General features: G+C 34.5%; 1 protein-coding gene and 1 long non-coding RNA gene across 7 annotated transcripts in view; one reads left to right on the top strand and one right to left on the bottom strand.

Moving 5' to 3' along the window:
- The window catches only part of PELI1 (pellino E3 ubiquitin protein ligase 1), a 68,462-nt gene that overhangs the window by 22,759 nt on the left and 23,854 nt on the right, over nucleotides 1-21,849 (top strand). The window contains exon 1 of one of the 5 annotated variants that reach the window (XM_077134384.1): nucleotides 16,053-19,956. The exons of the other annotated variants lie outside the window; for them this stretch is intronic. The gene's annotated coding sequence lies outside the window, so the exon portion shown is untranslated. Of the gene's footprint in view, nucleotides 1-16,052; nucleotides 19,957-21,849 lie in introns of those variants that run through there. 5 annotated transcript variants of the gene reach the window in all.
- The window catches only part of LOC143660900 (uncharacterized), a 32,113-nt gene that overhangs the window by 4,261 nt on the left and 6,003 nt on the right, over nucleotides 1-21,849 (bottom strand). Inside the window, exons 3-4 of one of the 2 annotated variants that reach the window (XR_013164302.1) lie at nucleotides 16,940-17,071; nucleotides 16,257-16,580 (exon numbers count right to left, since the gene is read on the bottom strand). This is a non-coding gene — a long non-coding RNA (uncharacterized LOC143660900). Of the gene's footprint in view, nucleotides 1-16,256; nucleotides 16,581-16,939; nucleotides 17,072-21,849 lie in introns of those variants that run through there. The other variant, XR_013164301.1, reaches the window with a different exon arrangement.

The following is a 21,849-nucleotide window of genomic DNA, read 5'->3' as shown; positions in this document are numbered from 1 at the left end:
GATAATATTTCATTATTGAGAGGTGATAGAGTATAATGGTTACAAGTATGGACTCTTAACCAAGACTACTCAAGTTCTGATCATGGATGCCTGTCCTACCACTTATTAGCTGTGTGACATTGGGCAATTTGAGGCCTTAAATTCCTCAACTATAAATAGATGTATAGTGTATTGTGGTATAGTATAGTATAAAATATTACTTATCTCCTAAGAACAATATTAGGATTTAAGAAGTATATAGAGCTCTTTAAAAATTGAAAAATGCCTGACACTTATGATTAGCACTACATATGTGTTAATTATTCCTGTCATTATTGTTATTTTAGATTTACAGATGAGAAAACTGAGCCTCAGTGAGGTTGGTCCAGGTCATACAACTATTTAATGTCAATGTCAGGAGTCAAATATAAACATTCTGGCTCTAGAACTCCTTTTAGCCACTGTATATTGTTTCATCTCATGTAATAATAATTAGTATCATCTTCTTGCATAGAGTCTATATGAATAGTCTCAATGTGATTATAAATGTAATTCATTCCAGTACTTATACCTGGTGCTTAAAATATTCTTGTATTTGTGGACTCAGTACAGAAGATCTAAAATATGCAGGTAAAAAACACATTTCAGCAAGTTTGGAGAACTATAAGTGTATGTATCTTAATTCCATCTTATTCTATGTGCATTGTTTTTCACCCTTTCCTGGTAATAATTGTCACCAAAATCCCTAGAAAGTGGGGCAGGTACTAGTTTTCTTTTAATACTCTTATGGTGATTTTTGTACTTGTGATTTACTTGATTCTATTAAAACTTCTTTTACTAAATGTTTTCAGAGTGACTTGTGGGCTCAATAACTTGTCCTGTGCGTGTACTGTGCTTAAAATCAAGATTTTTTATGAATATGATTAATTGTTACCTCTTTTGAAATTATGTAGTAATTTGCCTGCTTTTTTATATTTTTATTGACCAAGCAAAACAACATGCAAACACGAACATTCTTAACATATGGACATTCCATACTTGGTATATAATCAGTGGCTCCCAATATTATATAGTTGTATATTCATCACCACGATCATTTCTTAGAACATTTACGTCACTCCAGGGAAAGAAAAAAGAAAAAACTCATACATACTATACTCCTTACCTCTCACTCCCATTGACCACCAGTATTTCCATCTACCCAATTTTTTTTTTTTTTTCTTTTTGCCTGGGCAGGCACTGGAACCCAATATATTTTAGCCTTTGTTCCCTCTATTTTTTTCTATACTACTTACCACTCCCTTTCATTGATCACTAGTATTTCAATCTACTCAATTTATTTTAACATTTGTTCCCCCTATTATTTCTTTATTTTTAATCCATTTTTTTTTAACTCATCTGTCCATACCATAGATAAAAGGAGCATCAGACACAAGTCTTTCACAATCACACAATCAGATTGCTAAAGCTGTATTATTATACAGTCATCTTCAAGAAATATGGCTACTGGAACACAGCTCTACAGTTTCAGGCACTTCCCTCCAGACTCTAATATACCTTAAACTGAAAATAACATATCTATATAATGCATGAGAATAACCTCCAGGATAACCTCTTGACTCTATTTGAAATCTCTCAGCCACTGAGAGATTTTCGGTCGAGAAGACTTTCCCAGTCCCTTGATGCTGAGTCCCAGCTCATTCTAGGATTTTTGTCCCACGTTGTCAGGGAGGTTTACATCCCTGGGAGTCATGTCCCACGTAGAGAGGGGGAAGGCAATGAATTTGCTTGCGGTGTTGGCTGAGAGAGAGATAGGCCACATCTGAGCAACAAAAGAGGTTCTCTGGGAGTGACTTTTAGGCCTGATTTTAAGTAGATTTAGCCTGTCCTTTGCGGGAATAAGTTTCATAGGAACAAACCCCAAGATTGAGAGCTTGGCGTATTGATCACTTTGGGGTTTATCGGGGCATCATGCTGGACAAACCTACAAAATCTCATGCCCTATTCAAGGTTCTGTGTACTTATGGTGTTCAATTAACCTGTCCATTTAAGTTATATTAGGAAATAATTTGCCTGCTTTTAAAAAGTCTAAGATATTTCAATTTTCTAAGGAGTTTCCTGACATTTTTAACTTTGAAAAAGTTTTTTGAATAGGAACTTTGGTTTTCGTATTTTGATGTCTTTGTATTAGATTCTATAGGTAGCTGTATATGCTTAGTTTTATAAGCATCAGAGTCTGACACATTTAGACTTCTAGTAAAAAAGCATATCTGGATACTATTTAAAACTCCTATAGATGATCCCACCCCCACCCCACCGCCAATTACTTGTTGCTTTCTATTTTCCATTGTGAACTTTTTATTCCTTTGTGGCAAAATTTTTCCTTTGTATTTAAGGCAATATAAAGTCACAAGATATAAAGTTTTGTAGCCTTTGAACTTGGGGTAGTGGGGGCGGGAGTAGGTAAGGGTGAATTTTTAAAAACCAGAATCGACTATGAAGAGCAGAGTCTATTTTTATCTTGTTTTTAGAACTAAATTCTGTTCCAAATTAAAAAATAATGGATTTACTTTTGGGTAAACACACATTTAAAATAATTGATAGATCACTTAGGGCTGTTGTAACATAAAACAATTCAAATTGGTTTACAGGGAAAAAAGGAAACACTGGTTTATGTAACGAGTCCAGGGTAAATGCAGTTTCTACCATTTATTAGCTATTACCCAAGGCTCAGGTAATATCAGGGTTGAGTTCCTGTATATTTCTTAGCATGGTTTCCTTGGTATTGGCCTTATCTGCAACCTTACATGAGCAAAATATAACTTCAGCCCATTCATCCCCTAAGTTCTCATAGGATCATATGCAGCTGGAAAGAATGGCCCTCTTTTTCCTAGAAGGTCCAGAAAAATCTCACCACATTTAATTGGCTTTGACACAGTCATATTCCATCTCCCATTGTGTCCTACTTCCTTTGTGTAGCTCTGATTTTCCAAGACTGAGCCACATGCCCAGTCATCGAGTTTGAGGGTATAGTCAACCCTACCAGGTACACATGGACTGAAAGTAAAAGAGGCTTTTATCCCAAAAAGGAGATGAAGATACCATTTTAGCAGAGGAAAGGTGAATGTTTGCTGGGCAACAGAAAATAGATCTTGCAAACATTTGACCTTTTCCTTTTTAACAGTTAATATTCAGTAAAAAGCAGCTTTTGTTTTTCCAGGTTTTTGTTTCTTTTACTGATTTAGTATTTAGTGCTAATTTTGGATTTATATGAATTCATTTCCAAATTACTGTTTGAAAGCAATATATGAAATGAGAATTGCTGGAACTAGTGATCTCTGAAAAGTTTTGAGAATGTATTAAAATTTCAGATTTGTTGCTACTTTAACAAATATCATACTATTACTTTTCCAATTAAGTAATCAGATTTGTTGATAACTAGCTCTTGTGGTATAGGGCATTGCTTTATAACTAGATTAGCATATTTTTCTACGTTAACACTTTCCTTAATGCCTGAAGTAGACTGGGCTTTGTACCAAGAAATTTATAAAGAACCATGACCAAGGTTCTGTCTTAGACGTTCAGGGCCTTGGGGAGAGAGAGAGTAGGAGTAGGGAGGATGAAGGGCGGTAACAAAGGCTTTATGTGTTGAGTTCTGTGACTGATTTTAGTAAGAAAATGAAAAATGGATTCTTAATGAAAAGGAAAATAAGATACCCATTTTATTATTAAATGAAATGGAAAACAATACAGTTCAATTTCTATAATCATTTTGGTAGCCCCTCCTATTTTCTATTATCTTAATGTGTGTATGAATAAGTCCATCCATTTCCAGAAGGCTACAACATTGTACCATCTTTAGGAAATTTATTTTTTTTTAATTGCTTGACACCATAGAAATATTTATGTTTTACCCACCAAATTAAAACAAAGATGCCATACGATCTAATTTAACATTTATTTTAACCTTTTCTTTACCTTTATACCTTTAATATTAAATGCTGTGATGTGAGTAAGACAGTCTCTCCCTTTTCAGTTTTAATGGAAGAGAGTACAAGATCATGCATAACTCAGAACTGGATGTAAGGTGCATAAAAAAATTCCAGATAAACTATAGTAGCCCAAAAAAGTTTATATCTAGTTGGGGAATAAGGTGAGACTTCTTGATTAGAAAAGGCATTTCTAATAGCTCTAACACATTAGCAGAGTTGGTTTTTACAGCTGAATAATGATAACATTAACCAACAATTATTGTTTCCTGAGCATTTAAGCGTTCAGTTCACATTTTTAAAAAAAATGTGTTTTGTGATATAGAGAGAAACAGCCATGTGACTTTAAATTCGGAGAAAAATTGAAAAGAATTTGAATTGATTTGAGAATCATTTCTTTAAATACTCGATTGTTTCTCTCATGAGAGTAAGCAGTGATTTGCATGAAAACTTAGTACATACATTGCCTATAGAAAGTACTAGTTTAATCTTCTAACATTAGAGTCATAAAAAAATTCTTTGTAGATCAGCGAATCTAGAAGTTTTAGGCCATGTATTCTACATCTAGAATCGGCAGTGGCAGTGTATTTATTTGTTTTTTTATACAGGTCTTAGTACATTTTACAAATACAGGATGTTTCTTTAAAGTAGGCTTTCCAAAATACACTGTGACTTAAATGAGTTGTCATGGAAAGTTTATAAAAAGAATAAATATTTCCTGCAGACATTTTTCTAATCACTAAAAAGGGAATCAGTATATTTGTAAGTCATTAACCATTTAAGTCTTCAAATAAGCTCTTGTTTTTTAAAGAGTGTTAAGAAAATCAGTTAAACAAAACCTATTTGATATGGTTCTAATTGCAGTTTATTGAGTTATATGGAAAAGACCCCAAATTAGTTTAAACAGATAAGATCTCTGAATTTATAGTGTTCTCAGCCTAATATTTTAAAATGAAATACCAGCAGTATATTAAAATGCATATATTTATACTTTTCCACAAAAGATTGTTCTGACAGTAAGTTTAAGTGATTTTCACAGTTTATTGCTGTCTAAAAATTTCCTTGACTTCTCATTTTGTACTGAATGTCTTGGTCTCTTTTTCTACCCACACGATATTGAAGGCAAATGAAATGCAAGAGTTCCAAAGTAATACAGTGAATTTGAGAACCCAGCCTTTTTCAAAAAACAGAATAGACCTTTATTTTTTAAAAAGCAGGAACTTTTGTCAAGTGTTCAGTAAATGTGTAAATAACCTAATTGATTTAGCTGGAATGAATAGGAAGCTTTACTATTTGTCCTTATATATAATTGGCTCAGTAAACACAGTGATGGTGGTAGACTAAATATTCTATAGTCAAAGGTTAAAAAAGAGTAAAAATCCACCAAGCTTATAGATACAAAAAAAAAGGAATATTATTTCCATGTTAGGGTCTTTAAAGGGAAAGTACAGCATGTTAATTAGAACCTTATTTATATTTCTATTTAATGAAAAGTAATTATGTTAACTTATACAGAACCCATGTTCTGAAAAGTGTTAATATATGAAAATATTAATAGAGGAGAAACTGCCTAAGAATTGCAAGGTATATGAAATTCAAAGATATGTGTAGAAATTTGAACATACTGTCATGTACTCTACAATAAAACTCTAGTAGAGGGAAGAAGATAAAAACAAAAACAAAGTCAGAATTAGAAACAGAAGAAAACTCATTGCAGATGTCACATTAGTTCAGCTCAATCTGTGACTTTCATTAAAAATGTATAATTTCCAACACTATAATTACATTGAATCTTGAATAGGGCATGAGATCTTGTTGGTTTGTACAGGTTAGTGTGATGCCCGTATACATCCCACAGTAATTTGGGCAGAGAATAAAAAAGAATTTGCAAAGTCCCCTTAGGGGACTGGGGAGAAAGGAGGAAATATTAAACTTCCCCATCTGAGGAATTCCTGATATTCTTGCAAGTAGTGGAGATAACCAATATATGTTTTTTAATTTCTAATTTAAATATATATATATATAACAAACAAACATGCAAACATTCTTAACTTATGATCATTCCGTCCTACATATATAATCAGGAATTCACAGTATCATCACATAGTTGCATATTCATCCTCATGATCATTTCTTAGAACATTTGCATCAATTCAGAAAAAGAAATAAAAAGACAACAGAAAAAAAATCATACATACCATACCCCTTACCCCACCCTTTCATTGATGACTAGCATTTCAATCTAAATTTATTTTAACATTTGTTCCCCCTATTATTTATTTTTATTCCATAGGTTTTACTTGTCTGTTGATAAGGTAGATAAAAGGAGCATCAGACACAAGGTTTTTGCAGTCACACAGTGACATTGTGACAGCTATATATATCATTATACAACATTCTTCAAGAAACAGGGCTACTGAAACACAGCTCTACATTTTCAGGCAGTTCCCTCCAGCCTTTCCATTACATCTTGGAATGGAATGTAACAAGGTGATATCTATTTAATGCATCAGAATAACCTCCAGGATAACCTCTCGACTCTGTTTGGAATCTCTCAGCCATTGGCACTTTATTTTGTCTCATTTCGCTCTTCCCCCTTTAGGTGGAGAAGGTTTTCTCAATCCCTTGATGCTGAGTCTCAGCTCATTCTAGGGTTTTTCTCAATCCCTTGATGCTGAGTCTCAACTCATTACAGGATTTCTGTCCCACATTGTCAGGAAGGGCCACACACCCCTGGGAGTCATGTCCCACGTAGACAGGGAGAGGGCAGTGAGTTTGCTTGTGATATTGGCTAGAGAGAGAGGCCATATCTGAGCAACAGAAGAGGTTCTCTTCGGGGCGACTCTTAGGCCTAATTTTAAGTAGGCTTAGCCTGTTCTTTGCGGGATTAAGTTTCATATGAACAAACCCCAAGATTGGAGGCTCGGCCTATTGCTTTGGCTGTCCCCACTGCCTCTGCGAATATCAAGAATTCTCCACTTGGGGAGTTGAATTTTCCCCCTTTCTCACCATTCTCCATAGGGGACTCTGCAAATACTTCTCTATTCACTGTTCAAATCGCTCTGGGATTTATCTGGGCATCATTCTGGACAAATCTAAAAAGTCTCATGCCCTACGCAAGGTTCCAAGTGCTATGGTATTCTATCAAACTGTCCACATAAGCTATATTAGGAAATGCACTAGTCTGAATATAAGTTTTGTACCAATTAAACATTTTTTGCTTGGGAGAGAACCAATTTAAAAGTCAGAGCCCTAAATCTTGGGGCTTGCCCTTATGAAACTTACTCCTTGCAAAGGAGAAGCTAAGCCTTCTTATAATTATGCCTGAGAGTGTTCCCCAGAGAACTTCTTTTGTTGCTCAGATGTAGCCTCTCTCTTTCTAAGCCAACTCTACAGGTGAACTCACTGCCTTCCCCTCTATGTGGGACATGACTCCTGGGATCAGCCTGGACCTAACTTCATGGATTGAGAAAGCCTCTTGACCAAAAAGGGAAGGAGAAATGAGACAAAAAAGAAAGTTTCAGTGGCTGAGAGATTCCAAACAGAGTCAAGAAGTTATCCTGGAGGTTATTCTTATGCATTATATAGATACATTTTTTAGTTTTTGGTATGTCGAAATGACTAGAGGGAAGAATCTGAAATTGTTGAACCGTGTTCCAGTAACCTTGATTCTTAAAGACAATTGTATAGCATATAGCTTTTATAATGTGACCAACCATGTGATTGAGACGCTCACTTTTATCCATGGTATGGACAGATGAGTTAAAAAAAAAAAAAAGGATAATAAATAAATAAATAATAGGGGGGATAAAGGGTAAAAAAAAATTGGGTAGATTGAAATAGGTCAATGAGAGGGGAGATAAGGAATATGGAATGTATGTGTCTTTTTCTCTTTATTTCTTTTTCTGGAGTAATGCAAATGTTCTAAAAATGATCATGGTGATGAATACACAGTTATGTGATGATATAGTAAGCCATTGACTGTGTGACTATTTCCCAATAAAAATATATATTTTAAATGTATAATTTTAAGAAATTTTGCAGTCCTGTAAAAAAAAACAGAATGCTCTTAAGTGGGAGAATGTTGGCAGCATTTGAAATGTATACAGTACTTTTAAAAAGTACATTTGTAAATCTGATCACTTATTTTAAAAGCATAGAAATTTGATCATGTATAACTTTATTTGCTTACAAAACTTATGTACTATGTGATTAAAAATAGGAAATCTCAAAAATTCTATGGAAAAAATTGTTTCTCCTTATTTTATTACCTCCTTTAAGATAGGAATACTTCTCATTCATCTTTGTATTTATAAATCTTGCTCCAGTATCAGACCACAGAGTAGTTACTCCCTGAATGTTTACTGAGCTAATTTGAATTTTAAAAATTTCAAGGAAATGCTGTATTACTCTGGGCTTTGCACCAGCACTCCACCCCCCTCCACACACACACATTACACACACCTTGGTATTTTAGCTTTGACACAAATAAGTTCTCAGTTTTAAGTGTGAAGAAAACTGGTTATGTTCATCTACCACATTATGGCCTGAGCTGAAATTACTCAAAGCGAGCTCAGTTAAACAGAAGTCTTTCTTTTCAGGTAGCTGAGGTTGATAATTTAGAATAAATTACATAGAAGCTGTTTTTATCTGAGATGATCAATTGGAAAAAAGTAGGATGTAGAACTAGTTTTTAAAAGATGATCTATTCCTGTATAGTGGTGAGTTCTTACAAATGTAGAGGGAACCTAAATTCCAACTTTCTAATTAATTGATGCAACAACCTAGATTTTCCAGGTTAGTTCCAAGTGTAAGTGTAGTAATTTTTTTTTTTTTTTTTTTTTTTTTTTTTTTTTTTTTTTTTTTTTTAAAGGAAAGACAGAGAGAAGGAAGGAAGGATAGAAGGAAGGAAGAAAGGGAAACATTTTTAAACATTTTCTTGTTTTATTGTATTTTGTTTTTCCGTTTTTTGTTACATGGGCTGGGGCCGGGAATCGAACCGAGGTCCTCCGGCATAGCAGGCAAGCACTTTGCCCGCTGAGCCACCGCGGCCCGCCCTGTAGTAATTTTTTTACAGCAAAGAAAAGAACTATGGTTAAGAAATTGTAAAGCCAATTCAGATGAGCTTCAGGGAAAAGCCATTTGTAGTTAAGATCTACTGAGATGTTTGCTCCCAGATCACTGGATTTTTGTCCCAAATCTCTGAAACCAACATAACTAATGAATACTCATGTGAGAACACTTTGTTTTATAGAATAATTGATGTAATTCTGACTCTAAATTCAGTTTTCATAAAACAAACAATATTTTCTCTTGGACTTTATTAAAAATTTGAAGATTTTTTTTTTAAAAGAATGGTGGTTAGCAAAATTGCTAATTTTTAGAGTGAAGGTATCTTTGAAAGTAGATGGTTAGTTAAAACAATATTAAATGAATGTAATTCTAACAGTTCTAACACAACAAATGAAAATTCCAGAGGATATCCACTTCTAATTCAAGTCATTAATGTTAAAACTTGACTCACCTAACATTCTTTAGGAAACATTGCAGTGACACTATGATCATCTCCCAGAAAATTTTGTACAGAATCATGCCTCTATGAAAAGTTTACAAATCCCTTATTAATGTCATGGAATTAAATGGATTTTGCATAAACATTTTCCCCTGGTTTTGTTATTGTTGTTTTTCAATAAATAGCAACAAAAAGGCTCCATAACAGTCTGGGCTTTTATAAATTAACATGTTTTAAGGGAATTTTTTTTTTTGAGGTCCTGGTAGTCTATCCATTGTTGAAAGAATAAAGTGTAAAGAAATTTTCTCTTATTGTCAGTATATAAAATAAGGGCATCAGCAATTATACTTTTTAGGAACTACCCTAGGATGCAGATATTAAGAATCATGATTGATGAGTGATACCTTTAATTTTGCTTAATCAAATTTGTTCTGGTTCTCCATATCCAAAAATATGAACACCAAATGCAACATTAAACTGAGGTTTCTTCTGATCAGTTTTGATCTGGCTAGTTTTAAATAGTCTCCTCCAGCATCATATACAGTTTCTTATTCCTTTAACATGTTTACCCTCTTGAAACAGCCATTCTACCTATTTGACCCAAAGAGAAAGCCCTGTTATTATTGGTCTGTTCTTGATTGATTCACCCTGAGAAAAAGGAAGGGTGCAAACCTATTCCTATCTGGTGACCCCAAGGGAAAGCGCTTCTTTCCCCTATGAGAGAAATTGAGCAATAACATACTCAAATGGCAAGGGAACCCACATGAGCTTCCAGCATTTATCAGTATTAGATTTTCATGATAAATTGTAAAAATCACCAGATATTTGAGGAGAATTAGTACTGGAAGAGGGGACAAGCTGTGTATGTCTTTTATGGCTTTCAGTTTGTGGGTTACATGATCTGTTTCATCTTAATTAATGTACATTGCATACCTTTTCCTCCCAGTCTTCAGATTGACCTCTCCTGTCAGTTTAATCTTTTCTGAAGTATAATGTTTTCTTTGAAATGACTGCCCAAGAATTCTCCAAGTCACTTTTATGTTTGCTACCTAGCCTATATTTTAAGTCAGACTATCCCAAATATATTACCCAAATTTGGCAAAAACCCAGTTTACCATAATGTAGTCAAACAGATTAAAATTTTAAATTTGGTAGATTATTTTTATCCTAGACCCTGGCTTGCTTGCTTGCTTGCTTGCTTGCTTGCTTGCTTCCTTCCTTCCTTCCTCCCTGCCTTCCTCCCTTCCCTCCTTCCTCCCTTCTTCCCTGCCCGCTGCCCTTCCTCCCTCCCCTCTTCCCTTCCTCTCTCCCTTCCTCTCACCTTGCCCCCCCTTTCCCCCTCTCCTTCTTCCTTCCCTTTCTTTCTTCTTTCCTTCATTCCTTCCTGGAATGGTGGAAACAACATATGCTTTGTTTATTTCTAAATGACCTTGAGCGAGTTTTTTGGCCTAATTTTCTCATTTGTGATAGGACAGTTGTGAAAATTGAGTTTAATATATGTAAAGTTCTTAGTATGTGGTATATAATAGATAAATATATATTTTCTTCCCCTTTTGAAACCTTGCTTAAAAGTTTTTGATTAATTCTTGAGTAAAGTTCTTTACACTGACTCTTAAGGCCCACTATATAAAGTGCCTCTATACCTGTCCTGCTGTATCTCATTCAGTTATTAAACATTTATTCAATGCCGGTGATAGTCACTGAGCTTACAAAGATATGGTCCTTGATTTTCACACGCTGTTTATTGTTCTCCTGCCCAGACCTTTCACTCCAGTTAACCTACTGATTTACTCTTTCCTGAGCACACAATATGATTTTTCCCCTTGCCTTTTTAGTTTTGACTTAGGCTGTTTGTTCCAATTGAAATGCCTTTTCTTTACTTACCAAAATCTAGTCTGTCTCCCAAGGTCCAACTCAAAACTTCTGAATCCCATTCCACTCAAGTGTAACACTATGGTCTTTTGTATTAATATGGTACTTGTCCTATACTGATTTGAGTTGGGGTGATTAATGTACACCTTTTTCATGCAGGAAATACATGGTGGTGTAGGAGTTACACCTTTTCTATTAGTTTGAAAACTCCCATAGCTGCTGACATCGTAGTGAATGTTTGATAATATTTGTTGAGTTAGTAATTGAATTGTTGGTGACTCCAGATGCCCAAAATTAGAAGTAGGGAGACCACAGCCCTCAGTTTGAGAACTGCTCAAATATTTAAGTTAATTTAAATTGCATGGGAAGCCGACGATTGCTGTTGTTAGTAGATAAAATCATTAATAACCTCTTAATGGGAAGTACTAATTCAGAAGATTGGAAGAAGGCTACTGTAGAGGAGGGATATTGTTTAGTATTCTAGAAATATTCGAGAATTTTTATTTTTAGCTATTTAGTCAAATAGAACTATTAGCTAGATAGATGGACAGGCTATGTAATTATTAAAAGATCAGGTATTTGGATTAAATACCAAATCTGTTAGTTGGATAACATCCTTGTTCTCATAGGAATTAAATGATATTTTGTTGGCCATGGATTTATATTGAGCTGTTTACTTGAATATACAGCTTAATTTGATACTGTTGCATTTATTGGAGGTGATGTAAGATTATGGCAGAGATTAGTAAGAACCAAAAAACTTATGTCTATAATTAAAGCTAGACTACAATGGAATATGAGATTGAAAGTTCATGCCTAATCGTGAATTTCATGATTTCTGTTCCAAAAAGCAGTTGGTTTTGGAAAGTTGTCAACTTTATTTGTGAAAACTTACATTATCTTATGGAATGTTCAAATAATTAATTTTCCTCAGTCTCTCTGGCTCAAGAAAAAGTAGGAGTTACAATATCTAGGATTCTTTTTTAACTTACACAAGTTCTAAAATTTCCTCTTCAGAAGATCAGTGGTTGTGAAGTTCTGAGGCATACAATTAGGTGAATGAACCTTGAGGACAGTATCTTGAATGAAATGGCAAGCAAAAAGACAAATATTTTCATACCTCACTCATATGGACTAACTATGATATACAAACTTGGAAAATTGAACTCAAAAGAGCATGGATTATCAGGTCGGTGCCTATTGTAAAGGTCCCTAGATTGTAAACTCTTACAACAGTCAAATCTATTCCAGAGTTGCAACTGTTATTTCTAAATTCTGAGATGCTGAGCTATTTGTGTATAATCTGGTTGTTCCCTGAAACTTGTTATGTGTGTGACACCTGAGACTCAGTTAGAGCACTGAAGCTACAGAAGTCAGCATTAACCCCATACAGCAACTGTGAAAAAGTGATCAGATTTTGACTAGAGATGAATGAAGCTGATCTGGATAGGGCTAAAGTAAATAAAAATACAGGGTAAAGGATGATATGGTCTGTATTTTAAAACTTCACCTTCTATGTGAGACCAAAGGAAGGGGTATTTATTTGATGCAAAAATTGTATTTTGGGTAGCACATTAATCTTGTTTAACTTGTATGTTCAGTTTAGTCAAACACCGTAATTACATGTAATCTTGAATAGGACGTAAGATCTTGCTGGTTTGTACAGATTAGTGTGATGCCCGATATATCCCAGAGTAATTTGGGCAGAAAATAAAGTATTTGCAAAGTCGCCTTAGGGGACTGGAGAGAAAGGAGGAAGTATTCAGTTTTCCCATTTGGGGAATTCCTGATATTCTCACAAACAGTAAGGACAACCAAATCAGTAGGCTGAGCCCTTGATCTTGGGGCTTGCCCTGTTGAAACTTTTTCCTACAAAGAAGCTAAGCTTACTTATCATCATGTCTAAGATTACCACCCCCAGAGAACCTCTTTGATTATTCAGATGTGGCCTCTCTCTCTGAACCAACTCTGCAGGTGAACTCACTGGTCTCCCCTTTATGTGGGACATGACTCCCAGGGGTGTAAATCTCCCTGGCAACATAGAACATGATTCCCGGGAATGAGCTGGGACCTGATATCATAGGATTTAGAAAGCCTTATTATCAAAAGGGGGAAGAGAGAAATGAGACAAAAGAAGGTTTCAGTGGCTAAGAGATTTCAAACAGTCGAGAGGTTATCTTGGAGGTTAGTTACTCTTATGCATTATATAGATATCTCTTTTTAGTTTGTATATATTGGAGTGGTTAGAGGAAAATAACAAACTGTTGAACTGTATTCCAATAGCCTTGACTCTTGAAGACAAGTGTGTAACTATAAAGCTTCTACGATATGACCATGTAATGGTGAAAACCTAGTGGCTGACGCTTCCTTTATGAAGGGTATGAACAGATGAGTTAAAAAAAAAATGACAAAAAAATGAATAAATGATGGGAGGGGAATAAAGGGTAAAAAGATTGGGTAGATCGAAATAGTAGTTAATGAGGGAAGGCTAAGGGGTTTGGGTTGTATGGTTTTTTTTCTATTTTCTTATTTCTTTTTCTGGAGTGATGCAGATGTTCTAAAAATGATCATGGTGATGAATACACAATTTTGGGATGATATTGTGAGCCCTTAATTGTATGTTTTGGTTAGGCTGTATGTGTGTGAAGATGTCTCAATAAAAATAAAATAAAAATAAAACATCAGTATTTGAATTCCAAACATATGCCAGTATCCACTGATCTTGGAGTCTGTGACAGTACTTCTTTTTTATGGTAGGGTTTTTAAAGAAATATACTAATGCTTTATTTTTATTGATTTATTTATTGTAAAGCTTTATTGAGATATAGTTTACCTGCATAAGCTTCACCCACTTAACACATACACTTCTTTGGTTTTCAGTGTGTTCACAGAGTTGTGCAACCATTATCACAGTCAATTTTAGAACATTTTTATCACCCCTATAAGAAAACTGCATATCCTTTAGCTATTACTTCTGAGCCCCTTAGCCTTAAGCAGCCACTAATACACTTTCTGTCAGAGTTGGTATATTCTGGACATTGCATATAAATGAAATACAATACATGATCTTTTGTGACTGGCTTCTTTCACTTAGCATACATCTTCAGAGTTCATCCATGTTGTAGCATGTAACTCATTCCTTTTTATTGCCAAATAATGTTCCATTGTGTGGATCTATCATATTTATTTATCCATTCATCACTTGATGGCCATTTGGGTTCTTTCTACTTTGTTATGAGTAATACTGTTATGAATGTTTGCATACAAGTTTTTGTGTGAACACATGTTTCATTTCTCTTGGATATATACTTATGAGTACAATTGCTAGGTCATATTGTAACTCTCGTCTTTTGAGGAACTGCCAGATTTTTTTCCAAAATGGCAGTACATTTTATGTTCATGCAGGTTCTAGTTTCTCCACATCCTTGCCAATGCTTGTTATTATCTGTTTTATTATAGCCATCCTAGTGGGTGTGAAGTGGAATTCATTGTGGTTTTCATTTGCATTTCCCTATTGGCTCATCATCTTTTCATGTCCTTATTGTCCATTTGCTTATCTTCTTTGAAGAAATGTTTATTCAGATGCCTTGCCCATTTTTAACCAGATTGTTTATGTTTTTATTATTGAATTGTGAGAGTTCTTTATATATTCTGGATAAAACTCCCTTATCAGATATATGATTTGCAAATAATTTTCTCCCATCCTGTAGATTGTCTATGGTAGTACTTTTTTAATGCAATTTTATTGAGATATATATTCACATACCATATAATCCAAATTGTATAATTGTGGTTCATACTATTATCATAAAACTGTATATTCATCATCACATTCGAGTTTTGAACATTTTCATTACTCCAAAAAAAAAAAAAGTGAAAAAGAACACTCAAAACATTCCATACCCTGCTCCCCATTATTTTATTTTTTTGTCCTTTCTTTTTATTCCACATTTGTTCATACATTGGGTAAAGGAAGTGTCAGTCACAAGGTTTTCACAATCACACAGTCACACCTTAAAAGCTCTATTGTTATTCAGTCATCTTCAAAAATCAAGGCTATTTTGGTTCACAGTTCAACAGTTTCAGATATTTCCCTCTAGCTACTCCAATATACCAAAAACTTTAAAGGAATTTCTATATACTGCATAAGAATTACCTTCAGAATGACCCCACAACTCTATTTGAAATCTCTCAACTGCTGAAACTTCATTTTGTTTCATTTCTCTTTCCCCTTTTGGTCAAGAAGGCTTTCTCAATTCCACAGTGCCAGGGCTGGGCTTGTCCCTAGGGTCATGTCCCATGTTGCCAGGGAGATTTTCACCCCTGATAGAGTTGGCTTAGAGAGAAAGAGATGCCACGTATGAGCAACAAAAGATGTTCTCTGGGGTTGACTTAGGCATAATCATAAGTAGACTTAGCTTCTCCTTTGCAGGAATAAATTTCATAAAGAGAAGCCCCAAGATTGAGGGCCTGGCCCATGAAATTGGCAGTTCCCAATATTTGTGAGAATATTAGGTCTTCCCCAAGTTGGGGAGTTTAATATTTCTTCCCTTTTCCCCAGTTCCTCAAGGAGACTTTGCAAATACTTTTTAATCTTCTGCCCAGATTACTCTGGGATATATCAGAGCATCACACCAACCTGAACAAACCAATAAGATCTCATATCCTATTCAAGGTTCCATGTAATTATGGTGTTCAAATAAGCTGACTGTACAAGTTAGATTAGATAGTGTACTACTGTGAATATAAATGTTGCTATGGTAGTACTTTCGAGGTCTATATTTCATCTGCTTGTCTAAGGAGGCTTCCAGGTGAGCAGAACTCACAATGTGCAAGTCTGAACAGTCAGTTGAGGGAGTTATAGCCTATCTGGTGAGCAAAATGAAACAGATTTACAGCTGTGCCTTTCATCAAGCTTTTAGTTTATTTGCCTAAATTTTAGCTTCCTGTTTATGGCATAAAATTAAAATAATTTTTAATTAGCAAAGAATAGAGCTAAAGGTGAACTGTTGGCCATTTCATATATTAACGCCCACATAATAGAAGGTATGAGTTACTTACTGGCTGACTGCACTGTTCTCTAGTACTTGTGGTATCACCTCCAAAATTGCTATAATGAAATAAAAGTTCTTACATAGGAGTCAAACACATCTATTAGCTAGCTCCATTACCTGGCCCTGTCATCTTCATCAGAAAACTTAGCCTCTCTGGATGTAAATTTTTCTCATCTATAAAATGAGGGAACCAAAATGAAAATTGAGCAAATAGAACAGGATGACATTCTTAAGGTTCTTTCTAGCTCTAAAATGTGACTTTATGAATTAGTAACACCAATTATGCTTTTTCTTCCTGCCTCTAACAAGGAAGAATTGATGCCTTGTTGAAAAATCTTAGACCCAATAAAGCTATCCTCAAAAAGACTGGAGTTAGATGGGTTTGGCAAGCAAAAAACTGGCCACATGTAGATTTTCAGTAAAGACTTATAAATATCAAGTGCTATCTATGTGAATTTGCTTATGGGTTAGCAGAACATGACCTTTTAACATCAACGATGAATTGAAACTAAAGAAAAAAATAATTTACATACCTGCTCTGGGTGTGGCTACAGTAAAGGAACTGTGAGATGTGAGTTCTTTGAATCCTTGGAAGTATTCAGGGATCATTAGAGAAGAGCAACTCTCAGAGGGCAGTTGTATCAGAGGTGAAACTAAAACCAAGACTACAAATAAGAAGAAAAACAGAAATATAATACAAGAAACATCTTGAATGGTCTAGAAATTGTGAGGTAAGTGCACTTTGCTTTTAGTTTTTTTTTTTCCTGGAATGATTTTTAAAAGGTTACAGGTCACTGAAAGTTTTTCATTGGTCCCTGAGCTCAACTGATGTAATTGCCAGAGGTTCAGACAATGTAGAGGAAGATAAAGAAGATACCTATAAGCCAAGCTTGATAGGTCATGAGATTCAGATCCATTTGGTAGCATTGATCCCCACCAACCAAGAAAGCTACTTAAAGGTATTTGTTGTATAAGTGGTCTTATTTTGTATTTGACTGACTCCTGTGATCTTAGTATTCAGACATCATTGTTAAATACCTAGTCAAAATTCAGATTGGGAAAGAAAAGCTTAGAATTTAATTCTTGGCTCCCTTATGAGTTGGATCTTTGTCCCATTATAAAAATATCTCATCATAATCACTTAGAAAATATGGAGGTTTCTTCTTTAATGTCTCCTTCTTAGGGCTCTTTAAGAAAAATATATTCTCAGGAGATTGGTATAAACACAGAGGTTGACATACACAAGGAATTTTTATATTCTTAATATTCTATTTTTAATCATTGTGGTAGTGTTTGATGATAACATATGAGCTATTGATATCTCAGTTGTCCAATGGGTTGAGCAAGAAATGACAGTCACAAAATTAAGAGGGTTAGTATGTTGGTCTAAAGAATGGCAGGTCCTCATGTTTTATTGTGGAATTTCATTAAGAGACAAAGAGTCAAGTCACAACTACATTCTCTTTGGTATGAGTATTGGACTTGTCATGTCCGGCTTCTTGAGCAGTTTCATCAGCTAGAATCACATGACAAGGCAGGATCACCAAATAGCAAGGCCTTAGAATGTGCCCAGATCATCTTTACAGGTATGTTTCCTGGTTTGGACATGTATTTACATTGGATAAAGGGAGGATACTTGAGCAGATTTATTTAACAGCAACCTTAGTAATCCTGCTGCCAGGAGGATGAGCAAAAGAAACCTTAAGTTTATTTACTGAATAGCAGCTTCATGGGATGTGACACAGTTATGGAATGCTGGGAAGCAACAGAAGTAGACTTGCAGCTGTAAAAGAGCATAGTTCATTTTGTGCCAAGGCATTACATGACAAGGTGTCCTTTCAATGATGTCTTCTTAAAAACCAGAGCCTTACTGTGAACCAGAGCTGTTGTCCTGTGGACACATTGTGAGAAAGATTTGCATATAAACTAGGGCCACTAAAATATTTTTATATGACTTCTTAAAATATAGTACGTTTATAAGTGGGGCTTAGATTCCAATTAAGGTCACCAAGGACACTTATTAACTTTCCAATTAGGTGTAATTAGCAAATTGTAACAAGCAGCCATAACGTAATTGAATTAGGTCTCAATTTGTCTAGATAGCCATTTACATAGGTGGCTGTGAACCAGAGGTATCAGTATCAACTTTAGAGTCTGGTAAAGTGGGTTTTTACTTTTTACGATAGGGTTGAATACTTCATGTTCCAGCCCAGCACAGCCCCAAGACCAAAGAACTTCCCAGGCAGAAAATTAGCCATGAGTTTTAATTAGGGAGGGGAGTTCTATGTTCTTTAACCTTTAATGTCTGTCCAAATCATGTAGGCAGTTGCAAACAGTGAGTTGCTCTCAGTGAAATACAGGAGGAGGCAGGGCCTGGGCCCTGGGTCCTTACTCTTCAGGACTGCTAAAGAATTTAATAAGAGAATATCAGCGCCTAGACTCATGTTCAACATCAGTATAATGGGTGGAATGTGGGTGATTTGCTTATTCATAATACAGTAGATCCAAATCAGTATTTACTCTGGTGACTTAATTTTAGAATGCTTAAAAAAAAAATCTTCAGTGTAAGAAAGCACAAAGTAGTAGGTTCACCTTTGGCTGTGTAGAAGAGTAGACTGGTTCCATGTACAACCCTTTACCATAAGAAAACATGTTTCGTTTCCTAAGAAAAGTTGGGGGTATATTTGGAGTAGCAAACCATAAGTTTACAAGTGAAATAATCTGAGAGCAGCACAAGTCAGTAAATAGGGTACTATTAGTAGCTATTTGATGGAGTTTGTCAATCCCAGTCCTTTGGGTGCTGCTGTCTTTTCTCCGTGTTCATGAGTACCAATGAATGTAAATTATTTCATTTTTAAATATAAAGCTGTATACTTTAAAATAAAATAAGCCAGTGTGATAATTGAAAATGTGATTGAATGTTCACCTATTTTTATGCCTGGCTAGTATAGTATTTAACAACCAGACCAAAAAAATCTGACTCATTTAATAGTGCTAAGAGGACATTCTTTCTATTTATATGAATTTATGTTGATTTTCTGTGTTCTTAAATGGGAGTATTTCCTGACACTGAGTAGTATACTAAATCTTTTAAAATAGACTGTTACATTATCATGAAAGGGTGGTTTAGTATCTTAGCTATACTTCTGATATTTATAGAGTTCATTCGGGCTTTTGAGAAATAGAATACTCTCTTTTAAATTCCTTATTCCAGAACTTAAAATTAAGCCTGTGTTAAAAAATTGTTTTGTACTTCCTCTTACTTCCGTTTATTCCCTTTTGGGTCACAGACTTCCTTAGGGGGAGGTGGTGAGGGAAAAGTGAATTCTGACTTAAGCCAATAGAATTTAGAATTATATAGTGTTTACCTATTTTGTGTAACACAGTTCCGCCCACACACATTATGAGGTGCTTATGTGAAAGAACATTGAGCAGACAGCTATTCAGTATGTGATTCCAAGTGCAATTGGGAGATGCTTTAATGCTATCTGGATTTTATCCTCTGGTGAGAACGTTGTCTAGGTTGTAGTGATAGCAGTGGTATAAACAGGTAGGTGCTCTGTGACTTAATTTTAAATATCATATTGTCAGTGTTTCAGGTTAGAGGTAAGGTTGCAAAAGGAATTATTTGCAGCATAATTAATTAGATCATTTATACTTAATTTTCACATATATATTCATCTTCAGAAGTGTGTTATATGAATAAATTTCCTTCTCTCTTGGGGAAAGGATTGAATAAAACTCAAGCTCTAAAGCTTTTGTGTTTTTAGGGAGATGAGGCTTCATCTCCCATTAGTCTTTAAGCGTAAGAAAAATAACTACATGTGTTTATTGCCTATTGATTATTGCTTAACAGAAAACTCAGAGTTCTTCATTTTTAATATTTTTCCTATTCAACCTACATTACTTAGGGTTTTTTTTATGTGTTTCAGAATTTAATGTTGTCCATTATTTTCTTTTGAATTTTCAAATTTGAGAATTATGTTGTTCTCTAAAGGAAATTGTTTGTCAGCCAGAATGATGGTATTATCATTGTACTTTGGTTAGCTGTTAACAGCTTTTTCAAAACCTAGCTCTTTGACCATAAATCTGCAAGGTTCACTCAAGAAAGAGATCTGTGCTTTTGAGGTAGTTATTGTTATTTAAACATTTTCACAAGGCAGGGAAAAATTATAAAGAAATTTTTAAAATATTGACAGTCGTGCTTTATAAGGATTTTGAGTACTGTTTCTACCTGAGTATTGTTTGCTTTTCCTCTGATATGGTAGAAAGATTTAATAAATTTAGGTCTGTTTGATACCAGGGAGGGAGATCTCCCCAGCAGTATTTATTTCTGAAGCTTTTTTTTTTACCGATAGGAGAGATATAATTGAGATTTTTTTTTCTATCAATAGGAAACCCATGGGACGCTTAATCTGTTTTCTAGAGTACTGACATACTGCCTAGTAATGTATGATCCTTTGGATCCAGTTTTTTGATCTGTTTGTTAGGAGAAAGTGTTTACTCTCTTGTGTATGTATAAAATGGAAATTAAATGAGTGACAAGGAAGTTGCAAATGGGGGGGGTGATAATTGATCATAATAATTTACCTAATTGAAGTGTTTGTATTGTGATATATAAATATATTTAAAGTGGAGAAAGATAAATTCATAGAAGTATTCCAGCTTGTGTGTTTATAGTTTACCTAATGAAAAGGGTTAAATAAGAATACCAAACTGAGGGATTTAAAATATTCACTCTGCTAAAAAATAGATGTTCTCAGCCTCCCACACACAATGTCTCTAAATTGCTGTTATAAAAATTTATGGGGAAAACATTCTGATTTGGTCAAAGAAAGATCAGCTGCTACTTTTGAGAACTTCTCATAAATCAAAGAGAAAACTAAAAGCCTGATAAAAAGAAACTTTTGTTAATGAAAGTCATAATAATTGTCATCTTTTAATAATGATTTATTTCTATTGGTAGCTGACTTAACTGTTAAATACAGTACTGTAGATTTACTTGTAATTTGGATTTTTGCATTTTTCCCATTCCTTTTGAATGGAGCTTATAAAATAAAACCAAAACACTTAAAGTTAACCTCTGTTAAGTAGCAGGAAATATACATACTAATTCTTTTTTTATTTAGATGTACTGTTCTACCCCTTTTTTGTGAGAATCAAATATTCTTACAGCATTTAGACTTGAAACTAATTGCAGTGGCTTTTGAGGCCTTTAGTAATATATCAGGGCCCCTTCTGTGTTACAAGATACAGAAAAGTATAACTTTCTCCTTACGTAGTATCAAAGTTATCTACAAAGAGCAGATTGTAAACATTATGTGTAGATATTGTGATATAAAGACATATGTCTTAGAAAATTAATAAATCCTAAGATAGTATCACATAAATCAAACAAGTATTTATTAAGACCTACTTTGTATTCCTAACTAAGTACATATTA

The sequence above is a fragment of the Tamandua tetradactyla genome, chromosome 17 (genome assembly GCF_023851605.1).
Source record: "Tamandua tetradactyla isolate mTamTet1 chromosome 17, mTamTet1.pri, whole genome shotgun sequence".
Lineage (NCBI taxonomy): Eukaryota > Metazoa > Chordata > Mammalia > Pilosa > Myrmecophagidae > Tamandua > Tamandua tetradactyla.
This window is presented reverse-complemented; position numbering and strand designations above follow the sequence as displayed.